Here is a 9,156-nt window from a genome sequence, read left to right as displayed (position 1 = left end):
GGGGATAGCAGAATAGAAGAAAAAGAAATAGAAAAAAATCACCAAATACAAAGATCTACAAATTGAAATTGAAAGTCTGTGGCAGAAAAAGACCAAAATAATCCCAGTGGTAATTGGCGCCCTGGGTGCAGTTCCAAAGGACCTTGAAGAGCACCTCAACACCATAGGGGCCACAGAAATCACCATCAGCCGATTACAAAAAGCAGCTTTACTGGGAACAGCCTATATTCTGCGACGATATCTATAATAACTGCAACAACATTGATAATAAAATTTAGCCATCCCAGGTCCTTGGGAAGGACTCGATGTCTGGATAAAACAAACCAGTCAATAACACCTGTCTGACTGTGTAAACAAGATAATAATAATAATAATATTTTCTCTTGGAAGACCTAAGCAATTTTGTTCTTTTGAAGTCAATGGGGCCTAGATAATTTTACTTCAGTTGTCCTTTGCTATTTAAATAAATGAGGATAAGTCTTATTCATACAGAGGAGCTCTTGAGGCATTTTAAAGATGTTTAAAATGTGAAGAGCAACACATTAGGGATGTGTAACCAGGTTCAGTGTCGAACTGGTTTTAAAAAAACTTATTCCCTCTAGGGGTGTTCTCCGAGGCAGTGATGTGGGGTATCCTGTGGAAGTTCCCCTTCCCCCTCTGGCCTCCCTTCATTCTTCACCCCATTCAGGCCTTTCCCCCAGGTGTGGTGGCCATTTTGGAGGCCACTATGCCTGCGCACTGGGCCTCTGTGGACCTTCTAATTTCAATGAGATTCCCTTGGGTTAATTTAGTCAGGATGTCAGCCGTTGTTTCTAACAATGGCCAAGCAGATAGGTGGGAAGCTCACAGGAAGGGCATGGTATAATAGCCATGACCTCTAGCAATCAAAGGCATAGTGACTGACATCCTGACTAATAAAGCACCAGTGCAAAGGGAGAAAAGTTCTCAAAAGTTCAACAAACTCAACTCCATTGCTGGCTCAGTGATGTGGGCAAATTTCAATGAACTCCCTTTTCTAAGGAAACACTCTGCGCCACCAGAAAATATGCCTTTGAGGGTTGTATATCCCTCAGGGACATGTCTTTGAGTGACACAGAGAGCTTCCGTGGGAAGCAGAAGGCATTGAAATTGTCTCTCCTTCCTACACACACTAGTAGTGTAGTGTTAGTCTGGAACTTTTCAGAAGCATTAGTGTCATACCAGTGCTTCCTTTTGCTTCAATGCTTCATTAATCAGGATCACAGCCAGTGTTCGCATCCACACATAACATGAAACCAGCAGTGAAGGGACCTCTGGTTTTAAATAAACTGTTCATCTGAATTCAGGAAATGGCAGTTTTGCCATAAAATGGACCCGTAGTTTCCCTCCCTAACAGATATGTGTACCTTCAGTCTGTAGTGAGGTCCGCTGTGGGGACCTCCAGTTCCACAGTGCAAGCATAACATCCAAATGCTGGCATTGCAGTCTTGTTGCTTTGCAACCAGTGTTGAGGGAGGAAGCTTCTCCCTTGCTCTGGCTGCTATTAGATGCCGGGGCTGTCCTTCAGTAATAGTTCCCCCTTGTCTCTGCAGTCAATGAGACTGTGGAGAGGGAGCTCTCCTGAACATCTGAATTTGGATGGGAGAGTAGTGGGGAGTGGAATGCTGGTCCATTGTATCCACTGTTCCATGCCATGTCCAGAGGAGGCCATTGACTCTAATCAGGGGAAGATTTGCCCTATCCTTGCTAACAACAGTATCTGTCCAGATCTCACCTATCATCTGTAAATTTGCCCAACTCTCATTAAAACCACCCCTCTCACTACATACAGTATTGTGGTACTGAATACACTAGCACAGGTGTTTCAGATACTTTCAGAAAGACATCTCAGTCATCAATTATGCAGTTACAGGTGTAAAAACAATTGCATCATTTTATTGTTTAGCCTTTCCATTAGTAAAAATGTGCAGTCTTTTTCCTGTGCTCTAGGTTTTAAAGCACCATTGCTAATAATATATTCATTCAAATTGATTTCTGAAATTAGAGAGTAATAAAAATATTATTTCCTATTGCACATAACTCAGCTATATAGCAACTACCAATGCGAAATCAGTGCTCATCAAAGCTGGCGAAGAAGGAACTAATCAATAGCTGGCATAAATCTGCAAAGAGCTCTCAATCATTGGTGCCATCGTGGAGATTCTGGCACACTGTATTCACTAGATTTCTACTTAATATGGATTAATACAAGCTAAGTAATAAATTCTTCAAAATGGGGATTAAAATGGAAATGCTGACAAAGTCTTAACTACCCTTGTACTGATGGATGTTGCTATAATAGAACAGTTGAAATCTTCAGCAGTGCTTGATGTCTTTAATTTCCATGATGCATCCTCTCTCACCCTCAACACCTGCTCACAAACAAACATGATTGAACATGTTCTCTCTCTGCATCTATCTCTAGCGTAACACTCTCCCTGCTGTTCATATATTGTGCACATTATGATGGTTTAGAAAATACATTATTTGGCAAGCTGGTTGGGCTGTTTGACCAATCCCCATTCTGTTCTGGAAGGGCTAATCTGAAAGGCTGAAAGTATTAGCCTTCCTGAAGTATTGATTATACTCTGTTTGTGGAGCACCTCTTGTTGGCTCTACATGGTGTATTTCTTGGCAGATTGAGAGCTAAGGCATCCAAAATGCACTAATATATCCAATTTCACATCCTCCTGCCACTTTGCAATACTACTACATTTCAAAATAAACCTTTTTGCAAAATCCGCTCATAATGCTTGGTGTACCATTGGGTAAGTGCTTCAGAGAATGGGCCACATTGGCTGCTTGTCAGAGGATTAGTTACTCTCTACAGTACATTTCTTTTAGCTTGAGAAGCAATTTATGTTTATTATAAATAATAGCTCACTGTACAAATCCAGGCAATTGTCTCTGCTGATGCCGATCCAAGCCAAGTCAGTTCTAAGTCCATGGGGTTATTTGTTCCTGTCAGCCTAAAGTCCAGAGTCAGAACTCTGGAAGCAAGGCCAGCCAGAGAGACTGAAGGGAAGGCAGGATTAATCCAAGGGGCTCTAGGACTGGCCCACTGCTGGCAGGCACATCTTGCTGACTTGCTATGATGAGAAAGGCAAACCCCACCCATAGGAGGAGGTTTTAAAAGACCGGATAGGCCAAAAGTGCTCTTTCCACATACTTTCTGAGAGGTGAAGATAGCCACTTTCATCTCATACGATGTGGAGTTTCCTCTGCCAAGATATGCCACCACTATATGCTGTGGAGATGTCCCTGCCAGTCATTAGGGGTGTGCAATTCCCGTATTATGGTTCGAGTTCAAGCCAAACTTAAACCTGCCCACCAACCCACAAGCCAGTTTGAGTCAAACTGGCCCCCCGTTTGGTCCAAGTGTCAAACTGGACCAAACCAGTTCAGAACTAGTTTACAGTTCAAGGAGGCATGCTTCTAAGGGGGAATCCAGTGAGGATTCCCCTTTATAAGCAAGGGGGGAATCCTGCCTACCTTTAAAAAACATCCTAATGGGGTGGATGAGAGGGCACCTGTCGTCTGATGGTGCAGGTCCTCCTCTCCAGACCAGGCCTAGCACTCCAGCACATAAGAAGAGCCCTGCTGGACCAGACCAAACGTCCATCAAGTCCACCATCCCCAGTGGCTAACCAAATGTGCAGGTTGCTCAGATCCTCCTCTCAGGACCAGGCCTTGCGCTCCAGCATGGCATGTGTGGAGACCGGAATTGGGCCATGCTAGAGCACTGGTCCTGGTCCAGAGAGGAGGAGCCACACCTCCACTGTTGCCTTCACACTACAGGTGCCCTCTTGCCTGCCCCATGATTATTATTTTTTTTAAGATAGGCAGGAGTCCTCCTTTGCTTGTAAAGGGGAATCCTCAATGGATTCCCCTTTGCAAGCCATCCCCTTGAATCACCAAACTGGTTCCAAGTCAGTTAGTTAGAACTGGGGCCAGTTTGGTTTGAAGTCAGACTGGCACCCCTTTTTTGGTGTCTGGTTCGAGTCTGAACCAGTCAAACCAGGCTGGTTTTATTCAAACCACATTTGAACAGAACTGGTTCTGCACACCCCTACCAGTCATGCACAACTACAAAATGACTAAAAATGATTGTCTCCAGGCTTCCCAAAGGCATCTGGTTAGCCATTGGGGATGATGGACTTGATGGACATTTGGTTTGGTCCAGCAGGGCTCTTCTTATGTTCTTATTTCCATAGCTATCTCTCTCTCTTAATTCTAAATAATTCACATGACACTTTTATTTCCATTCTTCCATATCATTTTTCAGATGGTTTCCATCAGTTGAGTATCAACAGATCAAGCACAAGCTTAGACTGCTTACAAAAACCCTATAACACAAGTACTTACACAGCCTGTTACATTGCTGTGGTACAAAGCATGATGTATAGACAGTATATGCTGGCACAAACATTTAGATCAAGGGCCTGTTTTCTTAATGGATACATATTAATTCACCTTTTGTACCAAACAATTGTGTTCCTGTTCTTGCTTATTTTATTAATTTATATTGAAATCACCTTTCCACTTTATAATACCCAAGGCAATATACTATTACCACAGTAAATTCAATTTCCTGTTCAGAGATTTTAACCAGGAGGGAAATATGAAAAGAATAATGATGGAAGGCAGAAATGACATGCTGTAAATCTGAAGCAATTCAGTCTATGTAAGATTCCTTGAGTCACATATAGGAAGTGTGTTAAATGGAAGTCCATCATATATCTAAAGTTACATGTGAATGTATGGGATGTACACTTTTGACTGAACATCATGTAGCCATTTGCTACTTATTACTGAGTTGAAGCATAAAATGCAGATTAATAATAAGACTATTATGAGAGATTTTTCCTAATTTTGACTTCTAATTTTACATTAGAATACTGAAGTAAAAGTTTATCTTTGACCTCTTCTGATCTTGAAGTTTATCTAATATTAATCCAAACATCTAGAATATGCACAAGTTGTAATCTACATTGTGCTACACACACACACACACACACTGCAAATACATTGTAACAGAATATGCACACAGTAGCACAAGAGCACTCTTTGCACAAATGCAAAAACTGCACAAATGGAGTTGTCCAATAGTGAAGCTATAATTTCACTATTGCACAACTCTATTCGTGTAATTTTTGCATTTGTGCAAAGAGCGCTCTTGTGCTACTGCACGCATGTTCTGTTACAATGTGCACGGAACTTTGTGTAGTATGTGAGCTATGATTTTTGTAGTCCAAACAGCAAAACCTAGAGGTTTATTGCCTTCCTAATAGCCATCATAAATCAATGGTGGCTTCATTCCTCTTAGACCACATTTCAACTTTCTCACTAGTTGTACAGACCTACAAGTTGTACAGTAGCTGGCTTCTGTGTCTGAGACTTCCCCCAAAAGTGAATTGCTAGGAGAATAAAAGCTGTGTGTGCTATTGAACTCAGTAAAGAGGAATAGAGATGAGGAAGGGACAGAAATAGGGATAGCTAAAATAGATACTAAACAAAGAAAATAGGTGAACTGTGAGATGGTGGTGTATGTAGACACCTTTAGGAACACAGAGAGAAGGAAAAGGGGGTTGGATAACAAGGAGTGCAGAGAGATGAGAATGAGCAAAGAGAATGAAAGGAAAGCAGCTGAGAGATGGAGTGCAGAAAAGTAGCTCTGTGTGTGAAGGAAAAAAGCATGTGTGCGCTATGGAAATGAGGGATGGTACTATAGTGTGCAAAGAGAAAATGGGTGCTAACCAAGATTGGATTAAAAACACAAATTAAAATTGTAACAAAGATGATTTCCCATTATTAATATAGTGGTAAGACTCTCTTATGTTTTTAAAATAGAAGATATTTGATGGATGGATGGATGGATGGATTGTTAGATTTATACACCACCTTTCATAAAATTATCTCAAGGTAGTTTACAAATGTTAATACCACAAAATTCCATAAAATCACATTAAAATATTAAATTCACTTTACGTTTTGCTGATCCTCATCTGCAAGAATCCTGCTGTGTGCAACTCTGTTGCATATTCAGTACCAGTAGGAAACTCAGGAATGAGGTTCTCATGTTTTTTGAGATCAGCCACAAGTATGCAGCAATATCTAGAAATGGGAAAAGCTATGGGCTTCTTAACCCAGCATCTGTCCTGGGCAAAATTGATAGAAAGCATGAGATTCATTGTGTTAAATCATTTTGACCATGAACTGTTTTAAATAGAAATAGGCCATTTGCAGAGGTGTATCTAGGGAAAATAATGCCTAGGGCAAGCACTGAAATTGCGCCCCCTGTCCAAACATCTGACACCCATCTTTCAGATAACTTTACCATAATATCAGCTGAAAAATGCAAGTCAAGCTCAATCTTTTAATAGTTCAAAAACTATTTAGCAGTGGACATAGCCAGACCAAGAAAAGGCTGGAAAACTACAAATTTCAGTATGCTGGGGCTCGTGAAATACCCAAATATTATGCGGAGGTGTACTTGGAAAATTTAGAAGTTCCTATCTAATTCTCTGCTATGCATTGTAGCATCACAATTACATAAGTTTTAAAAATAAATGGAGAATTTAACTTTTCCCAGATACTCTAAAAATAATTAAAGGATATGCAGAGTAAACTGTGTCACTGCTTGGAATATATTCTAGTATTTCAGAAAGACAATTAAAATGAGAGAAAGAGCAAGAAACTCCCAGTGGGCCTCAATACTAAGGATTTCACACTGATTCAAAGACAAACTTGCCATTAATAGCCATATTATTAAGACATCACATTTAACTCACTTATCACAAGAAGCAAAGTAAGAGCAAATGAATACAATCTTAGCTCATAAACTTCAGCGCAGTATTCACAAGCCCTGATTCTCTGTACATAGTGCCAATCTGAATATGTGTACAGTGACTTATAGTATATTGATTTTTTTAAATAAAAAAAATCACCTGTAGCCCCTTTGGGGGACTTCCTAAAGGCTGCGGGAGGTCTGCAAAGTTTCCCCCTCTTCCCACTGGCCTCTAGGGCCTCACAGGCACCATTTGAGCATGTGTGGTGGTCATTTTTTAATATTTTTTTTTCTTAAAATGGCCCCTGAATACAAAATAGCCACCATGCTTGCTCAAATGGCCTCTGTGAGGCCTGGCATGGCCTAGGGCCTCACAGAGGCCATTTGAGCGTGCCCAGTGGCCATTTTGTTTTTGGTGGCCATTTAAAATTTTTTTTTAACTTTAAGAAATGGCGCCCCCTTCAAGTGGTGCCTGGGGCACGTGCCCTGCCTGCCCTACCCTAGATACGCCCCTTTTAAGTCTTTCAGGCTTGAAAGGAAACTTCCTTTTTTAAAAGGGCCTGTTTCAAGCTCAAAAACAAAACTCCTTTTCAATCAAATTGTTTCAAAGTTTCAGGCACTTTTTTGGAAGTCTATTTTTCCTGATTGGTTTTCTGGCACTGGCTTCTGACTGGCTTGCGATCTCCTTGCTTCACTTGTATCATTAAAAACAAGTGATGTCAGGGGCAATTGTCAAGGGCAACTGTGCTGTCAAGGGCCACCATGCCCTCATTGGCTGGTGGGGGTAGGAAGGAGGGAGGAGGGATGGGGGACACTTTTGGACGCAATTTTAAAATGTATTCAAAGGGACTGGGAGCCAGAGAGAGCCCTTCTACTTCTCTTGAATAGGACACATCAGGAGAGGAAGCAGTAAGGTTTGATTTTGTGATTTTCTTTTCTCAGCACTGAGTATAATATGCTGTGCTATTGCCGCTATAAGTATCTGGTTTTGCTGCTGGATCATATTGACAAAGGCAGTGCCTGATCCCCTCCCTCCCTCCCTCCCTCCCTCCCTCCCTCCCTCCCTCCCTCTAATATTTCTTGGTGATTGCTGTGTTGAGCGCCATTTCTGGTCTTTAGACTAACTTGTGCATCACTCACTGCTCTGGTCAGCTCTGCAATCTGCATTGCAAGGTGTGCTCAGTCAAAATGTGGCTGAAGTTGCTCTTGCTGAGCTTATGGCTATGCTTGCTGCTAAGTAAGGGTGCTGCTGTGGCAGCTGTTGCAATGCTAGGAAGTAACATAAGGAGTCATAACATCTCACGGAAGTAACGTCTTGTGCCATATACACAAGGCATGAGATCTGAAGCCTACATGCTTCTGCTGCAAACTCAGGTGTAAAATCTTGAGAGGCAGTCAGTGGATGGGGGTGCAAATGAGGGCACATTTGCTGGCTTCCATGCAAGGTAGAGCGAGGCTTCTCATTACCAAGCTGCAAGCAAGGGGATTCTCCACGGTGGCGTTTTACAAGCCGGGGGAGATTTTAAACCCAGATGAGAGTTTCCTTTCAAATTGTGAGGCTACATTTTTCAGGCTTACTGCGGCACAATGTGTGGCAAGCCCAGCGTTTCTCTACAAAACATGCTAACTAAAGCTTCTAAAAGAAAGAAAACAACATACGCTTAGGGTTAGGGATGTGCTGAACGGTCCGGGGGTTGACTCCGGAGGTTTAGTGGTTTGAGATTGAACCGAACCCTTCCCACCTGGTTCCGTCCAGTCCAGAACCGAACCTCCAGACAAGTCTGCTAATTTTAAAAATTAAAATTAAAAAAAAAAAACCTGTAGCCCCTTTGGGAGGCGGGGGGGGTGGGGGGTCCACGAAGGTTACCAATCCCCCCACCGGCCTCTAAAATCACTGCTGCAGCCAGGTAAATGGACTATTTTCAGCCCGTTCGGGCCTCCGTAACTGTGCGCAGTGGCCATTTTGGCTGCCATCATGCATGCATAAATTGCAAGGCCAGGCATGGCTCACAGCCTTGAAGAGGTCATTTGCGCATGCATGGCAGCCATTTTGTTTTTCTAAAATGGGCACCGCGCATGCGCAAATGACCTCTGCAAGTTCGTGGGCCATGCCAGGCCTTGCAGAGGGCAAGTGGGTGATATTAAACTTTTTTAAAACCTCCTCCCAATCCCCATAGGATCCATTCATATTGTTCACATCCCTAGGTTGCTGTAAAATATTCACCTTAGGGCATGCCTGCTCAAATTAGCCCCCTCCCGCTGTTTTTGGTCTACAACTCCCATAATCCAGATCCACAGTGGCCAATAGTGAGGGGTTATGGGAGCTGTAGGCCAACATTTGCAGAAGGGCT

Source organism: Hemicordylus capensis, chromosome 5 (genome assembly GCF_027244095.1).
Source record: "Hemicordylus capensis ecotype Gifberg chromosome 5, rHemCap1.1.pri, whole genome shotgun sequence".
In the NCBI taxonomy this organism is placed as follows: Eukaryota; Metazoa; Chordata; class Lepidosauria; order Squamata; family Cordylidae; genus Hemicordylus; species Hemicordylus capensis.
The sequence above is the reverse complement of the archived record's forward strand: the minus strand, read 5'-3'. Positions refer to the sequence as shown.